Below are 19,279 nucleotides of genomic sequence, written 5' to 3'. Positions count from 1 at the left end.
AAAACACAGAAAGGTTGGAATGATAGCCAAATTCACGAATAGCTCATGACGTGGCCCATGAGGCGGGTGAGAGGGAAGGAGGAGTTGGGAGTGGGGAGTGGCACTTTATTTGAAAAAAGGCAGTATACTAAACACTCTGAATGCAGTGGTGCGACGACAATGTTTATACACACCAATGGCGCAAGTGCTGAGATTTGTGAGACACAGTCAATGACTGAGTGAAAGAGATAAGAGAAGAGAGAGAGGCAGCGAGAGATAGAAGCAAAGCTATGTGAGTGAGAGAGAGAGAATATGCAAAACAAGATGGAATGGTGCACCCAGAGATATAAAAGTCCACAAATCTTCAGTTTTGTTTAAAAATATTCTTCCTTTATTCAGTTCCAATTTGGTGCAAAAAATCCAGCAACGGAACATCCAGACAACGCGTTTCGTTCAGAGCCAATTGAACTTCATCAGGGCTTTTGTATCATATTCAACATTGGTTTTCTGATTCTATAGGCTCATAGCAACAATCTCCTTATACACTGGCCATTTAAGGCTTCCCAACAATCAATAGTTTCCATAATCCTAAACCAAGTCTGACAGGCTTTTGAAATGAGTCCAATCATAATGGGGTATTGTTATTCCCCAATTGATACCTGAATCCGCATCACAACACCTCTTCCCCAGCTCTCCATCGAGAGAGAATATGCATTATTGTGCAGTGTTATTCAGGGCCAAAAGAAAAATAATTTACTATGGAGCCACTTTTTCTGCACCTACCATATAATCCACAGTCTTCTAGTTAAAAGTAGCCAATATTATTAAAATTGCTGTACAGTAGGCAGGAGGCATAACTCTGGTCACATTTTCCCTGTTGATTGGTGTATTCATGCTTTGAAAATATGTGAAGATTTCTCAATAATAGAAAGAAATTAAAGTGATAATTATGGGCAACATATCAATCCTAAAGTAAAGATAAGATGTTTGATAATTCCTTAACATTTACAGCAATGTCAGTCACAGCAATTTAATCTAAAAGTTAATATGGAATTACGATCTATCAGATCAAATAAAACACTTATCAGAACATGGTTTTATTCATTGATATCTACAAATATTAAATAAGAGCACCTCACATGTATGCATTTGCTTATAAATCTGGAAAACCTTTCTTACAGACTTATTTAATTTTCTTCAAATTATGTACAAAGGAAATAAAGTCCACCATGATCAACATTACACCAAATGTGAAGCAAAAATCACAGTGGAAAGAAGGGACTATATGAAAATGATGAGATGTGTTCTGAAATCATCACCATATAAACTCAGAGACAAAGAGTTCTGATTCAGAATCCATATGGTAGCAATTACTTGGTCCAAAGAAAAGGAAACTAGGATAGCAGCCCCTGAATGCCCTCCCAGGAGATAGTATCCTCTACAAATTTACATAACATAACACTATCTGAAGCAATTGATTCAAATGATTTCCATATATTTTAGTCTTTGATTGGTCTTAGTACAGCACGTTATAACTAAGCCTGGGCAAAGCACTACGCTACGCTCGCGTAGTTTGCGAAGTTCGCGCTACTTCGCACTATGCGAATTGCACGTAGCACAGTGCGAACACGCGTAGCGTAGTGTTGCGTAGTGCTGCGGTCATTTTTTGCTTGCTCGCGGTCCTCAACATCAAGTTGGCGACCGCGAGCAAGCAAAATGACATCCCGGCAAGACTTTTTCCTTGTTCGCGATCAGCAACATCAAGTTGGCGATCGCGAGCATGGAAAATAAACCTCCCGGCGAGATTCCCAACGCGAGGAGGTCAGGTTTCTCATTGCGAGTGGTCGCGTATGCTCGCGACCGCTCGCGATGAGAAACTACCAGTTCGCGTTGAGAAAGCTGCCGCTTGAGTAAAAATCTACTCGAGCAGCAGAAAACTACAGCTCGCACTGTGCAAGATGCCATTTTCAATGATTGCACAGTGCCGGTTGCTTGTCCGCACTGTGCAATCATTGAAAACGACATCTGGCACAGTGCGAACCAGGTACTATGCAGTTCGCGAAGTGCTACGCGTAGTGCGAACTGCACTTTGCGTAGCTTCGCGAAGTGCTACTTCGCGAACTACGCCCAGGGTTAGTTATAACAAAAATGTGAGTATTTAATTTCTTATGATCATTGGTAGATTGTTATCCGTAACTAATATGCTTAGAGTGAATTCTCTCCTCTCAAGGAACTACGAGGATTAAAAATATTCCAATCAGAAGTTTTTACACTAATGAATGGCTGTGAAACGTCACAATCTCCAGGCCCGAATGGGATCCTAGTGGCAGTATTTAAGTTGAATTCTTTGTCTTGGAGTACTGTTTGTAACCTCATATTTCAAAATATTTTCTTAGCTGGTCAAATGCCTCTGTTATGGAAGGGTTATATTATACAACCTATTTACAGCAGAGGATCAAAATAACAAACTGCTATCATTTGAAGGCTTTAATTGATTCCAATGGAAACATGTTCGCAAACAATGATTAACTAAACGTTTGCAATGGGTAAATTAATAAGCATAATCCTTTTTTCAAACAGGATTTTGAACACACTGTTCCATCCTAGATAACATCATGGTTTCATCCATGTTGGTAAAAGGAAATCAATCAAAAGTAGGGATAATTACCTTTTGTTTTGTTACATTGATTACTCAATGACTTTTGATATACTCATCAGGAAACGACTTTACACATGAAATATTAACAGCACCCTATTAAACTTCGTCCTGGAGTTACTTAAAGACACTTGGGTGCATGTCAAACTATCAGGCGGTTGTAGTCAAACTCCAAAAACAGTAATTGCAAATGGCTTAAAACAAGGTTGCATTATATCTCTTGCATTATTTCCTTATTATATTGAGCTGATTTGCCAGATAATAATTTAGCATTTTGATGAAAACGCACCTGTACTTGGACAAGACAAACCACCTATCTTACATATGTTTACAACTCAGTTGAGTATCCTGAGATGGACACAAATAAGTTTGCAGAGACAACTAAATCATTTAACTGATGATAATAATAACATAAAACGAATAACAGTCAACCTTGGCAAAACAAAGATTTTGTCATTTGTATGTCGGAATATATAACTAAATTGGTCAGTGAAAAACAGTTAATTGAGCAAGTTTCTAGTTATCCATAATCTGAGGTACTCATCAATAATAAATTACATTGGAAAAATAATATCATGAAGGTGGACACCAAAAGCGCAGAGATTATAAATAGCCTAAACTGTTTTTCCAGGAACTATGGAGGGGAGCCAAAACCAAATTAATTGTTCTTCTACTGTGCGACCTTTAACATAGAGGACATCTACATGCTGGAAACAAATATTTGTAAGAAACATTTATTTACTACAGTTTAAAGCTTTAACTCTTCATTGCAGGTTGAAATTATAATTGGTTCTGCTCTGATTTTGCTAATTCATTTTTTTCTGCGACTGTATGACAGTAAATGATAATACACTGAAAAACGATCTATAATAAAGCTTCAGGCATCACTTCTTACCTAACCTAGCTGAGAAAAATATATGATCATCTTTCAAAGCACCTGGCATTAGATCAATCAAAGAGGCTTGGAATTTCTGCGTTGAAGGCTCTTAGCACAAACTTATAGGCTATTTTATGAAATACTTTAACCAATCTTTATTCTGACTCCCTAATTGTTCCACATAAGTTTCGGCTGCTCTAATTGATATATTTCCTTGGGATTGTGTGGCTTCTCACCGACACATGGATACAGGCGTACGTACACATATATATATATATATATATATATATTCACTGAAAAAACCATAGGTTTCACACATGTTATAGTTAGCTGGACATTTTACTGATAAAAAACCAATGAAATTCCCCCGTTATAGTTAATGCAGGCAACTATAACTCACGCAACCGCAATCCTCTGCTGATGCTAATACTGTATTTAGACACTTATTTGCCCATGTCTTCTTCCATTAAATTTTAGCTATACATATATTGCAAATATTTTTTTTTCATAAAGACACATATGTCATCAGCAGAGGATTGCGGTTCCGTGAGTTATAGTTGCCTGCATTAACTATAACGGGGGAATTTCATTGGTTTTTTTATCAGTAAAATGTCCAGCTAACTATAACATGTGTGAAACCTATGGTTTTTTCAGTGAATTTGCAAGGTTTTTTAAATGCTAATTCCTAACTATAACGTGTGTGAAACCTATGTTTTTTTCAGTGAATTTGTACGGTTTTTTAAATGCTAAGTTACTTTACGCCATTCGTGGCGTGCGCGCCCACTTAACGCAGTTCGTTCCGTGCGCGCACGGTGCGCTTCGCGCACCGCGCGCCCACTTTACGCAGTTAGTGCCGTGCCAGGGTTACGCTGGATGGGCCATGTACGCACGATGCGCTTCGCGCACCGTGCGCACATGGAGGACATATTATGCGCTTCGCTGTGAAAGGTAAGCATTTACATTTTAAAAAGTTTTTATATGTCATGCACAAATGGTGCCCTTCGGGCACCATTTGCACACGGGGTGGGGAGAGTGTGGAGAATTTTTATTTTTATTTTTTTATTTTTTACCGTACGCGTACGGTAAGCGTAATCAGCGATTTTTCGAAAAAAATTAAAAATGGATTTTTGCCCATGGGGGAATTGTGGGGACCCATTAATCAAGGCTAGGTGGTAATGAGCTGTCTAAACAGTCCCATTACATGTTTTTGGCCTTTGTTTTTCCTCACCCCTTAAGAGTGCGAGAGAGAAAATGGCGGCCGACGCTTCCTGGTTTCGAACGATTAGAATGTTTACTAAGATCTAACAGCCAATCAGAATCGCGCTCGCGCACGTCACCGTACGCGTACGGTAAGCGCACCGTAAGCGCACCGTAAGCTGGCTCAGATATATATATTGATTTAAAGGCTATTTTCTCAGAAGCTACTGAACAGATTTACACCAAACCTACAAAAGGCACTTCCTTGACCTGTAGACTACCTCTCTGCCAAATTTCAAGGAACTCTGTTCAGCCGTTCGGGCTGTAGCTGTGTCTAAAGGTCCTATGGAAAAATGCATGGGGAAAACGCGTTTTGGGACCCCCCCTTTTTCTCAGCCCCCGCTTGACGAATCCCCCCGAGACTTTCAGGGAAGGAGCGGAGCGTAGCGCCCCATTAGTTTTGAAAATTTCGCGAGGATTCGTCGACCGGCGCCAAAGTTATTCCAAATAGAATGTTGCGGTTTTCCTATGGAAACAGGGTCCTAACTATAACTACCTACTGGCGACCGCCAGTAGGTAATATATCTATATTATCTACTGGCGGTCGCCAGTAGATAGTTATAGTTAGGACTGTGTTTCCATAGGAAATCTGACAATTCTATTTTGAATAACTTTGGCGCCGGTTGACGAATCCTCGCGAATTTTTCAAAATAGGTGGGGCGCTCCGCTCCTACCCTGAAAGTCTTGGGGTGATAAGTCAAGCGGGGGCCGAGAAAAAAGGGGGGTCCCAAAACGCGTTTTCCCCATGCATTTTTCCATAGGGACCTTTAGTCCAAGGTACAGCCCGAACGGCTGAACAGAATTACTTGAAATTTGGCAGAGAGGTAGTCCTCAGGTCAGGGATGTGCCTTTTGAATATCTGGAGTCAATCTGTTCAGTAGTTCCTGAGAAAATTTCAGTTAAAAGTACATATATATCTATAAGCGCGCACCGTGCGCGCACGGTGACGTGCGCGAGCGCAATTCTGATTGGTTGTTAGATGTCAGTAAACATTCGAATCGGTCGAAATCAGGAAGTGTCGTCCGCCATTTTGTCTCTCGCAGTCTGAGGCAGTGAAAAACAAAGGTGGAGAATGTGAAAAGGGGGCAGGGTGGACAGTTCCTGACCCCCTAGCCTTTGTCAGGGGGTAACTGAAGGACCCCCAAGGGTGAAAAAAACATTTATTTTTTTTTACGAAAAAGCACGGGGTGCGCGCACGGCATATGTATATTAATAAATACATAACTTAGCATTTAAAAAAACGTACAAATTCACTTAAAAAACCATAGGTTTCACACACGTTATAGTTAGGAATTAGCATTTAAAAAACCTTGCAAATTCACTTAAAAAACCATAGGTTTCACACATGTTATAGTTAGCTGGACATTTCCCTCGTAAAAAACCAATGAAATTCCCCCGTTATAGTTAGTGCAGGCAACTATAACTCGCGCGACCGCAATCCTTTGCTGATGACGTCAGATATTACATCACTGTATTTAGACACCTATTTACCCATGTCTTCTTCCATTAATCTTTAGCTATACATATATTACAAATATTTATTGTTCAGAAAGACACATATGTAATCAGTGATGTAATATCTGACGTCATCAGCAGAGGATTGCGGTCGCGTGAGTTATAGTTGCCTGCACTAACTATAACGGGGGAATTTCATTGGTTGTTTACGAGGGAAATGTCCAGCTAACTATAACATGTGTGAAACCTATGGTTTTTTAAGTGAATATATATATATATATATATATTACCTACTGGCGGTCGCCAGTAGGTAGTTATAGTTAGGACCACGTTTCCATAGGAAATCCGCAACATTCTATTTTGAATAACTTTGGCGCCGGTCGACGAATCCTCGCGAATTTTTCAAAATAGGTGGGGCGCTACGCTCCGCTCCTACCCTGAAAGTCTCGGGGGGATTCGTCAAGCGGGGGCTGAGATAAAAGGGGGGTCCCAAAACGCGTTTTTCCCATGCATTTTTCCATAGGACCTTTAGACACAGCTACAGCCCGAACGGCTGAACAGAATTACTTGAAATTTGGCAGAGAGGTAGTCCTCAGGTCAAGGAAGTGCCTTTTGTAGGTTTGGTGTAAATCTGTTCAGTAGATTCTGAGAAAATAGCCTTTAAATCAATATATATATCTGAGCCAGCTTACGGTGCGCTTACGGTGCGCTTACCGTACGCGTACGGTGGCGTGCGCGAGCGCGATTCTGATTGGCTCTTAGATCTTAGTAAACATTCGAATCGGTCGAAACCAGGAAGCGGCGGCCGCCATTTTCTCTCTCGCTCTCTGAGTTGGGCAGCAAAAACGAAGCCAAAAAATGGCTAAAGAGGCAGTTTCGTCACATCCTAACCACCCAGCATTGATATAGGGGTCCCCAAACAACCCACAAGCCCAAAAAAAAAAAAAATGTTTTTTTCAGAAATTCGCCGATTACGCTTACCGTACGCGTACGGTAAAAATTGTAAAAAAAAAAAAAATCCACATTTTCCACACCCCGTGTACAATTGGTGCCCGAAGGGCACCATTTGTGCATGGCATATTACAGATATAAAATTACCAAAGAATACATTTCAAAAAGATGCGCATAATATGTCCCCCATGTGCGCATGGTGCGCGAAGCGCATCGTGCGTACATGGCCCATCCCGCATAATGTGGTCACGCGGTGCGCACAGCGCACCGCGTGACCACCGTGCGTGCACGGCACTAACTGCGTAAAGTGGGCGCGCGGTGCGCGAAGCGCACCGCGTGCTCATTGTGCGCGCACGGTGCGCGAAGCGCACCGTGCGCGCACGGAACGAACTGCGTTAACTGGGCGCGCAACGCCACGAATGGCGTAAAGTAACTTAGCATTTAAAAAACCGTACAAATTCACTGAAAAAACCATAGGTTTCACACACGTTATAGTTAGGAATTAGCATTTAAAAAACCTTGCAAATTCACTGAAAAAACCATAGGTTTCACACATGTTATAGTTAGCTGGACATTTTACTGATAAAAAACCAATGAAATTGCCCCGTTATAGTTACTGTAGGCAACTATAACTCACGCGACCGTAATCCTCTGCTGATGACATATGTGTCTTTATGAAAAAAAAATATTTGTAATATATGTATAGCTAAAATTTAATGGAAGAAGACATGGGCAAATAAGTGTCTAAATACAGTATTAGCATCAGCAGAGGATTGCGGTCGCGTGAGTTATAGTTGCCTACAGTAAGTATAACGGGGCAATTTCATTGGTTTTTTATCAGTAAAATGTCCAGCTAACTATAACATGTGTGAAACCTATGTTTTTTTCAGTGAATATATATATATATATATATATATATATATATATATATATATATATATATATATATATATATATATATATATATATATGTATGTATGTATATACAAACATATATATATATATATATACCAAAGTCTTTGACTGTTCCCAAGCCTCTTTATTGCGGCGGGCACACGGCAGGGGTAGCCACCCCCACGTATCCACGAAAAACCACTGCGTCAAACTTCTCAATTAAGGGCTAATATATATATTGCTCTCGCCTGGCTCGATTTCGCTGAGACCCTGGCACTTCACATCCGGTCCGTTGAAATAATGGATTAAATTCCTCCCATTAAAATACTCGTAAAAAAATAGATCTATTGAAAAAAGACATTTTCTTTAAAATATACATAGGAATTGAGGTTAATTCTAATTAGAATGTAGGGGAAAAAGGGTTGCATGCACCCGTAAATATATTATTAAAAAGAGGAAGTGAAGAAATAGTTATAAGGGAAGAAAAATAATCATTTTGAAGGGTAAATTAAATAACTTGCACAGTAAAAAGTAAAAAAGGAAGTAAAATAAAAATAATAATAGGAAATAACGTTTAAATATATATAATAAATAGAGGACACAGAGGGGATTTTAACGGATTTATTAAAAAATAATTAAAAAAGAAAAACTCACAATTAGTGGAGGTAAAAACGACATATCCCACAATTCAATTCGAGGGTCCTTGGTCGGAAATGACGAGTTAGAGGTCACGTTACTAAGTGAGTGTATTAATTGGTTAGTTTAAACAGGCCATGTTAACCCTGATCAAGTAAACTATGTTTACGAAATGCGTTGGTTGCTCCTCGAACTGGATACTTTGTTGAAATAAATAAATTGGATAAGTTCATATTCTGCGAGTGCGGTTTCCTTAATCGTAAGGATTAGTGTGGATGGAAATTAATTGGCGTGGCTCTGCCTTGAAACACGCACCGGATTTGAAGCGCTAGGGTCTCAGCTAAATCGAGCCAGGAGAGAGCAAGATTACAAGCCGGACCCGGTGAACGCCAGCAAACAATGAGACGACAGAAATAGCAACTACATGACATTCAAAGTCGACGGAGATGCTCTGCCTGAACACTGAAAGGTGGAGGTAAGCGGTCGGATCGCCAATTAACCAAAAGGGACAAAGAGTGTTATGTAAAGTATTTAAGTTGCAATAGTACAATAAGCTGGCTTTCTTCATAGTCGGAAAAATAATACTGGTAAAAACTTGCACAATAAGAGGTTTCAATGTGAACAAGTGCTTGAAAGGAACAGTAAATATTTCTGTAATCTATGGGCAGAAAAAGAACCCCTCTTGTTTGCAAAAATAAAAACTAGAGGTGTAAATCCAGAATATTGAGGAGCAAAATATGGAAAAACGGGATGCAAAACAAAGTGATTTGGCGGACTCATTTTTTGACCAAGATGGGGATAAACAAAACCCAACGACAAGTACAAATACATCATCCGCAAAGAAATCTGACATACGGAGCAAACTGAAACAATGGTAAAACTCAGTAAAAAGGAAATCAATAAATGGTGGGAGTTACTGACACTGAAGAAATATCTGGAAGTTCAGAGAGTCCAGAGGGGGCTACGTATCTCTTTAATGCCAAGTCAACAAGATGCAACTAATGAATTACTCCAGGAATGGGCGGAGTATGTGCTTGAGTCATCTTTAGGCCTTATCAAGATCTTGGTTAAACACATTGAGGTGGCACTCGAAAAAATTAAAGAGGAACTACAAGAACTGGAAAAAGAGTTATCTACAACAGCTTGTAGTATCTCTGTCCCAATCTCAGGAGGCAGCTGCCGCTAACTTCTCCGCGTGCCTAAAAGAACTTACAGTCTGGATGGCTAACAACTGCTTAAAGTTAAATGGCGACAAGGCCGAGGTCCTAATTGTGGGTAAGGCTAACGCATTATGGTCTCCTAGGTGGTGGCCACAGACTTTGGGTACCACCCCCACCCCTAAGGATCAGGTAACGAACCTGGGGATGTGGCTAGACTCTAATCTCTCTTTTGATCACCACACCAGAACTGTGGCCGGAAAGTGCTTTGGCATAATGAAAGGCCTTCGGAAGATCTTAGATGTGCTCCCGGTATCTGCCAGAAAAACCCTAGTCCATGCACTTGTCACCTCTCGAATGGACTATGGGAATGCACTCTACTTGGGCGCCAGTAGCAAGAGCGTTCAAAGGTTACAATACATTCAAAATGCGGCTGCCCGCCTAGTCCTGATGCCTCCTTGGAGAGTCTCGTCCAAAAATGCCCGAACTACTTTACATTGGCTCCCAGTTGAGGAAAGAATTCTATTTAAGGCCTTATGCATTAGTCAACGGATCCTGATGAGGAAGGGTCCGATTTACCTACACAACCTACTGTCCCCCTATATGTTCTCGGGGCTGGTTCAAGTCCCAGTTATAAAAAAGATGAGAATGGGGGGCCGATCCTTCCGCTACCTGGCCGCTAAACAGTGGAACGCGCTTCTCCTGAAGCTTCGGATGGAACAATCCAAAAACATTTTCCGGAAAAAACTGAAGACTTGGCTCTTCCAGACATAGAGCTATTGCTTTGTCTCTTCCTGCTTTTATCACTTCTCATGTAGCATCATCCGGCCGCAGCGCGGGGACACACTAGTTAGTGTAACCAGACGCTTTACAAGCTCTTTTTTGTTCTTATTATTATTACAACAGATATGAATCCTGAAATGAAAAAATTTAAAGAAGATCTGGAAAGTTACGTGAATAAACATGAGGAAGCTGTAAAAGCGAGGAAACAGGTGAAATTCCAACACGATAAGGATGACTATTTACAAGGACGCATATTTACTTATACTAAGAAATTTGACATATTTAAACACCAAGGTCGTATGGACACAATGGCCCCATTTCAAGCAGCGTGACATCTTTATCTTCGACAGGGACAAGCGAAGGAGATCCGGAAACAAGAGGAGATCAGTCTACAAATCGAAATTTTCAACAAAATCCAAGAGGAAGGGGACGCCATTGGGAGTCAAAAAAACAACAAGAAGGGGAAAAAGGCGAAGGTGGACCAGAAGAGAGAATAGGCACTAAAACAAGGAGTATGCGCAGACAACAAAAATAATCCCCATGACAAATGCAGCAGATGACCTTAATACAATGGTGGTTGCCAATCTTTCCACACATGTTCTAACTGAAACTGAAATATCACTACTGAAACACAGGATTAATTACTGTCCAAGACAACAAATGGACTTGGCACAGACACAAATTGACATCTATAAGTATGTCAGGAAAATTAAACTTGCAAAAATCTTTCAAGAAAATAAAGAGATGGTGAATCATGCAAAAATGAGAAAGAAGGAACAAAATGTCACACAATCTCAGACAACCTTAACAACAGAAAATATGGATGCCTTATTAACACTGATTAATCTCGACAATAGAGATGAAAGTGATACTATCCCTGAAGAGGTAGCCTGCCCACATAAAGGAGCAGGTTTAAGTGGAAAAAAGCCAACATCACGATTTTACCCGCAATTACATCCAGGAAATAAAATTGACCTCTTCCAAGAGGTGGTAGTTCAAGATCTCTATAAAATTAAGAGAACTAAATTTCATGACGCGCGCCCGCAATCCACTGCTCATGACGTCACATATTACATCACTCATGACATGGTCAGTGGCATCACTGATGACATCACTGATGACATCATCCTTGTGATAGAGTGGCGGTTGCGCGAGTTATAGTTAGCTGAACTAACTATAACAGGGGAATTTCATTGGTTTTTTACGAGTGAAATATCCACCTAACTATAACCTGTGTGAAACCTATGGTTTTTTAAGTGAATTTGCAAGGTTTTTTAAATGCTAATTCCTAACTATAATGTGTGTGAAACCTATGGTTTTTTAAGTGAATTTGTACGGTTTTTTAAATGCTAAGTTATGTATTTATTAAAAAAAAATATTTTTTTAAGGTTTTTCACCGCGCACCCCGCGATTTTTTTTTAAAAAAACTAAAATGTTTTTTTTCCCCTTGGGGGTCCTTCTGTGACCCCCTGACAAAGGCTAGGGGGTCAGGAACTCTCTTCCCTGCCCCCTTTTCACATTTTCCACCTTTTTTCCCCCTTTCCTTTTCAGTGCGAGAGACAAAATGGCAGCCGACACTTCCTGATTTCGACCGATTCGAATGTTTACCGACATCTAACAACCAATCAGAATTGGTGCGCGCGTATAGATATTTATATGCTTTTAAATGCTATTTTCTCAGGAAATACTGAACAGATTTACACCAGACCTGCAAAAGGCACTTCCCTGACCTGAGGACTAGGTCTCTGCCAAATTTCAAGTAATTCTGTTCAGCAGTTCGGGCTGTACCTTCGACTAAAGGTCCTACGGAAAAATGCATGGGGAAAACGCGTTTTGGGACCCCCCTTTTTTTCTCGGCCCCCACTTGACGAATCACCCCGAGACTTTCAGGGTAGGAGCTGAGCGGAGCGCCCCATTTGTTTTGAAAATTTCGCGAGGATTCGTCAACCGGCGCCAAAGTTATTCAAAATAGAATTTTCAGATTTCCTATGGAAACACGGTCCTAACTATAACTATCTATACTATAGATTATATATATATATATATATATATATATATATATATATATATATATATATGCATATGCATTTATATATATGTATGTATGTATGTATATATATATATATTCAGTGAAAAAACCATAGGTTTCACACATGTTATAGTTAGCTGGACATTTTACTCGTAAAAAACCAATGAAATTGCCCCGTTATAGTTAGTTCAGCTAACTATAACTCGCGCGCCCGCAATGCACTGCTGATGACGTCACATATTACATCACTCATGACATGGTCAGTGACATCACTCATGACATCACTGATGACATCTCAAATGACATCACTGATGACATCACTGATGACATCATCCAGTGAATGTGTGTTTTTCTGAAAATTAAATATGTTTTATATATGTGTATCTCAAGGTCGATGGAAGAATAAATGGGTATATAAGTGTCTAAATGGATGATTTGTTTTTGAAAAATTGATTGTGTTACTGACTGATTAAGTGTATCTCTCACTTTGTGTATAAGTGGCTGCATGGGTTGGTGAGTAGCTACATGGGTGTCTATATAGGTTATTAGTTGTTTTTTTGAGTATCAGTCTGAGTGTCTGTATGGTACGGTGGGGGGTATTACGTAGTGCATAGATGCATGAATGAGTGACTCACTGTTTGTATGTGTTGAAGACAGCATGTGTGCAGGACTGTATGGGTGGATGAGTGTGTGTATGGGTGTGTTAGTGAGTGAATGACTGTCTCAATAGTGTCTTCAGGAGTAACTACATATGTTTTTAACTAGTATATGTGACTATTGGTGTATATATGTGAGTATATGTGAGAGGGAGAGATTGAAAGAGTTCCTGTATGAATAAGTATGTGTTTCTATAAGTGATTGTTTAAAAGACTAAGTATGTGTAAGTTTCCGTAGAAGTAAGTATGGTGGTGTGTGTATTACTGTATATGCAAGTAAATGTATGTTTTATTCTTTATTAGCATGAGTGACTATGTGTGTGAGTAACTCTATGGATGAGTGGCATTGTGTAACAGGATGTATAGATGTATGAGTACATATGATGAGTGAGTACATGTATGAGTGACTGTATAGGACTGTTGGTGAATGAGTGGATGTGTATGTGGATCTTAGAATTACTGAAGAGGTTGTTGTAACTGGTATTGGTATGTCCATTGTTTTGAAATTTTTAGTCTCTATTTTTGAATGTGTGTATCAAAGCTTATATTAAGGTGAGAGGAGGTCTGCCACTCTATCACAAGGATGATGTCATCAGTGATGTCATCAGTGATGTCATTTGAGATGTCATCAGTGATGTCATGAGTGATGTCACTGACCATGTCATGAGTGATGTAATATGTGACGTCATCAGCAGTGCATTGCGGGCGCGCGAGTTATAGTTAGCTGAACTAACTATAACGGGGCAATTTCATTGGTTTTTTACGAGTAAAATGTCCAGCTAACTATAACATGTGTGAAACCTATGGTTTTTTCACTGAATTTCTAAGGTTTTTTAAATGCTAATTCCTAACTATAACGTGTGTGAAACCTATGGTTTTTTCAGTGAATTTCTAAGGTTTTTTAAATGCTAATTCCTAACTATAACGTGTGTGAAACCCATGGTTTTTTCAGTGAATTTGCAAGGTTTTTTAAATGCTAATTCCTAACTATAACGTGTGTGAAACCCATGGTTTTTTCAGTGAATTTGCAAGGTTTTTTAAATGCTATTTTTTTTTTTATTCTTCATTTTTTTCAAACATATTTTTAATTTAATTTTCTTATCTTTTATAAAGACTATGCTTAAATTTTTAAAATCCTTAAATATTTTTTTTATATATATTTTTTAAAATAAACATGTAAAATTTATTTCCAGTTTTTTTTTTTTTTATTTTTTTTTATAGTACGCGTACCGTAAGCTCACGGTAAGCGTACGGTTTACGCAACGCCCGTAATCTATCTACGCTGCTTGCGTATAGTTACGTACTTTGCGTAGCCGCGCGTACTGCGCGTGGGACGCGTGCGCGCTTACGCAACACGCGTACGTTACGCGGAAGTGCCGGGGAGTGACTGTTATGCGCATGCGCGCAAGCGCGTGTCTTTTTTACGCGCACGCGTACTTTTTGCCGTAAGCGTACCGTAAGCGTACCGTAAGCGTACGGTAGGTCATGTGATCTTGAAACACAACTTTTGATTGGTTGAAACTACTTTCAGTTCTAGAACTCTCCTACACCACACCCATTCCCCTCATTTCTGCTTGTGATCCCTTGGGAGAAGGAGCTGGTTTGTCTTTGGGATACGATGGCAGAACAGCAGAGCTCTTCTGAGAGTGAGGCTAGCACCAGCAGCACTGTCTTGAGGCAGAGAGCGAGGAAAGTAAAGCCTTCTTATGTTTGGGATTATTTTACTTTTCCAGAAGGCCAGCAAAAGGTGAATGCACCCTTAGTTACTTGCAAGCTGTGTAAGCGTGTACTTTCTAGAGGTAATCCTAACAGGAAGTATTCCTTTGGGAATCACACCATGAAGAGACACCTCCAGGAAGTAAACAGAAGGACACATGGTCATCTTTTTGGAGGTAACTCTTCAGAAAGACGAGCCAGTACATCCACAGCAGCTCAGCCTGGACCATCATCTGCAGGGCAGACTCCTTCTTCTGCAGGTCAGGTGAGCCCTTCATCTGTGGGGGGAGAATCTCCTTTTGCTGGCCCTCTGGAAATTAACCCTCGGTTTGCGAGGGTTGAAGTACGGTGCGCCACTTGTCACGATCTAATTACTTATAGGGAGACCAGTGTTTCCCTGGTGAACAGTAAAATAGATCAGCACACTTGTCGTACCGTCTAATATTCCCAATCTTTCTTTCCTCTGTCCCTGCATGAACACAACGGTTCTTTTAAGAGCCAACCTTATCTTTCATCTTTTTTTTTCTTTTTTTTTTAAAACTTTTTTTTTTTTTTTTTACCGTACGCGTACGGTAAGCGTACCTTTTTTTTATTTTTTAAAAAAAAACACTAAAAATCATTTATCTCATTACAAAGTCCTTGAGAGACTACAATTTTTATTTTTAACTTACCATACTCACTCAAAAAAATATTTATTCATTTGTTTTTTTAAAAAATAGTTTTTAAAATGGTTGTAGTTTCCGAAAATTTTCTATATCGATCTGAAAATAAAGAAAAAAGTATTAATATTTTTTATCCATTTTATAATACAATACACATATTTACATTTTTTACAAAAAAATATTTTTGCCTTATTTTTGCTGTTTTCAGAATATATTGCATTTCACTATTAATTGTGAAAGCAATTGCATTCATCATTTTACAGCGGGCAAAAAAAATTAACAATCACAAAGATTGTATTAAAAAAGCCCAGAATGTCTTCTCACTTAAACTTATCATTACAGAAATGCATATTATTCTAAAAAAATATCATCTAAAAACAATACTTTTTTCTTTAAAATACCGTCTGATATGTTTGTTTCAGAAGTATAATCACAATATTATATCTCAAATAACTCCAAAATACATCTGATTTTATTTCCTTTAGGCCAAATAGTATATTTTTTTTTTTCCTGGAATAAATTTCCAAGGGAAAACCATTAAAATTCTAAAGTTTAATCTGTCCAGATCTCACCAATTCTCTGTAACATTTTGGTTCACGAAAATTTTTTGAATAATTTATTTAGTCCACAATAGAATTGCTTACTTTTCCACATGGCCAAATAGTAATTTTTTAAATCATTTTTGAAAAAATTTCCAATGGCAGTCCAATAGCATTCCATAATTTAAAATGTGCAGAAGTTACCGATTATCTCTAAATTATTGGTTTTTGAAAATTGCATTAAAATTTAAAAAAGTCCACATTACAATTGGTTATCTTTCCTTTAGGCCAAATGATAATTTTAAAAATCTTTTTTCTACAAAATTGCAATGGTAATCCAGTAAAATGGTAAAATTATTTTGTCCAGATCTTGCCAAATCTCTCTAAAATTTAGGTTTCAGGAAGATTAGATAGGAATTTGCTAAATCAAAAGGCAAACGTTGTTTGAAAATCAATTGGGAATCATTACACAGTGTCCAGCCTTTTTCACATTTTAGATAAACTGTGTAATGTCCAGAAGTAACAGTAGGTCCATCATGGAAAATTATTGCAACAGTTACAAAAGTTTTTCCTGAAATTGATAATTGCTGTCCTGTAAACTTCTTTATTAAAGTATCCAATTTTGATCCATCAGCTCTACATCGTTGCATCATTAAAATTACATACTGTCCGTATTCCCTTAAAATTAATGTTGAAAACATGTCAGAATTACACTCACCACATTTCATGCTATGATTAGCATCTTTAACTAATTTTGCAAAAGTGACTGTTTTACTCTCTGGCAATGTCAAATAAATAAACCTTTCATTATCAACAATAGAGCCACATATATTATAACAATTATCACAACTATGTTCCCATTTATAAGAGAGACCAAAAAAAATGTCAATGGGAACTCCTTCTTCTTCCACTACCTGAAGAAAATACATCAAAAATTCGTGTGCATCTTGCTGTTCATTTTGAGAAAACTGTGTTCGTCCTGAACATACATCTAAAAGTTTTCTAATTTCAGTAGCACTTTCTATTTGAGTTTTATCTTTACTCAGCTTTTGAAAAAGGAGACTGAGCTCTGAACAGAATCTTTTTCCCTGATTTACTATTATCTGCTCTTGCAAACTTTCCAGATAAAATGCAACATTCAGCACTACATTAGCGTAGCAGTTGACACCAGAGCTATTTTCAAAATGACATCCTACAACCTGTTCTTCATTTTCCTTATTCTTTTTGCTTGCAATTACATCACTCCTCTTTTTTTTCCTCTTCTCTACATCTTCATTACAGATATTCTCATTTCTCCTTTTACGAGAAACTACACGTTTCTCCAACACAGGATACTGACCTAAATGAGGAGCATAGCTTCTTCTTAATCTATTATACTCCTTTACACAGTTTGTATCAGCACTAACTTTTGAGTCATCAAAGTCTATCATGAATAAACCTGATAATGTTTTGACTCGTGACAAAGCTACATATGCCATACCTTCTTTGAACACAGTTGAACCAATGTTCACAAATGCACAATCTACAGTCAATCCTTGAGACTTGTGGATAGTTACAGCATATGCTAGTGAAAACGGAAACTGCTTCCTACGTACATATAAGTCTTTCACAAGCATGAAACGAACTGAACAACGACAAATGTCTTTAACTTCCTCTATCTGATCAAATTTTATCTGTAAACATTCAATTCCTTCTTTTTTCTGATAATTAATAAAACCCACAACTCTTCCCATCGCTCCATTCACTAAGCCTTTCTCAACATCCAAATTTCTCCTTAAAAACACTCTACAGTTCATGCAAACATAAAGATTTTTTTCTAATCCTGCTGTTTTGGAGATGTTCTTCTCTAGTGAGTCCAATTTATTTTTCAGTTTGCCTGTTACTGTGACTGTAATTCTTCCATCCTCAATTTTGTCCACTGCTTCCAATTTCCTGATGTCTTCCTTTTCCAATTTCAAAAGCTCCTCATTAAATATTGAGCATTCACGTAGAGTTGGCATTAAGCAGATGACACTTTTGTTTTCTGCAATATTCTTGTATATTTTCTCTGCAACTATTTCTTCCTTTGGAAATAAATTATGTAGCAGCCGACTCTGTAATGCTTTTTTCCCAACATCTGTGAGTAGTCCAATCCTGATATCTTTCAGAATACTTCCATATTCTTCATCGTTTGCTTGCCTCATATTAGTTGTAAGTTCCTTGTACTCAAAGAAGGACCAAATATTTGTATTTCCAATGCTTCCCAATGACTTCTTTGTGTCTTCATGTGTCACAGTATTAAACACTGGTTGTCCTTTAACTGGAGTAAGTTGCAAAAGATCCCCAAAAACTATGACGTGTTTTCCACCAAATAACACGTCATAGTCTGTCTTCAAAATTTGCTGCATTCTTAAATGCACAAAGGCAAGCATTAAGTTTGATACCATGCTCACCTCATCAATAATGAGAACTTGCATCTTCTTCAATACTCGTGAAACTTCCAAGGATGCTTCTCCAGTTAGCTTGTTGAATTGTATTTTGTTCTCATGCTCCACTGGTAACATTAGCAAACGATGTAAGGTGATTCCTTTTATGTTATATGCTGCTAACCCAGTTGGAGCAGTAACCACACAAGACAAAGTAGAATCCGTTTTTTGCTTTAGGTAGCTTCTGATGACTTTAATTAGGAAACTTTTTCCAGTGCCAGCTTGTCCGCTTACATACATCCTGATTGGATGAAATGATGTGCATGAGCACTCTTTTTTGATATGTAGAAATCCGTGATCAATTTTGTTTTTGATCTCTTCATAAATTTGTTGCTGCTCTTGATTCAGTTGTCTTTCCAAATTTTCTAAGTCTATAAATTCTTCTTGAGCTTGATTCATAGCCGTTTCCACTTCATTCATGGCTATTGATGCTTCATTTTCAACGATTGGTTGTCCTAGGGGATCTTGACTGTGTGTTCCTGAACTTTGGCTGTCCTGAGAACTGTCTCTAGCTATTTCTGCTGCAATTGTAGTTTCCTGTTCAATTTCTTCATTTAACATTTGCAG

Source organism: Triturus cristatus, chromosome 1_2 (genome assembly GCF_964204655.1).
Source record: "Triturus cristatus chromosome 1_2, aTriCri1.1, whole genome shotgun sequence".
Taxonomy (NCBI): Eukaryota; Metazoa; Chordata; class Amphibia; order Caudata; family Salamandridae; genus Triturus; species Triturus cristatus.
The sequence above is the reverse complement of the archived record's forward strand: the minus strand, read 5'-3'. Positions refer to the sequence as shown.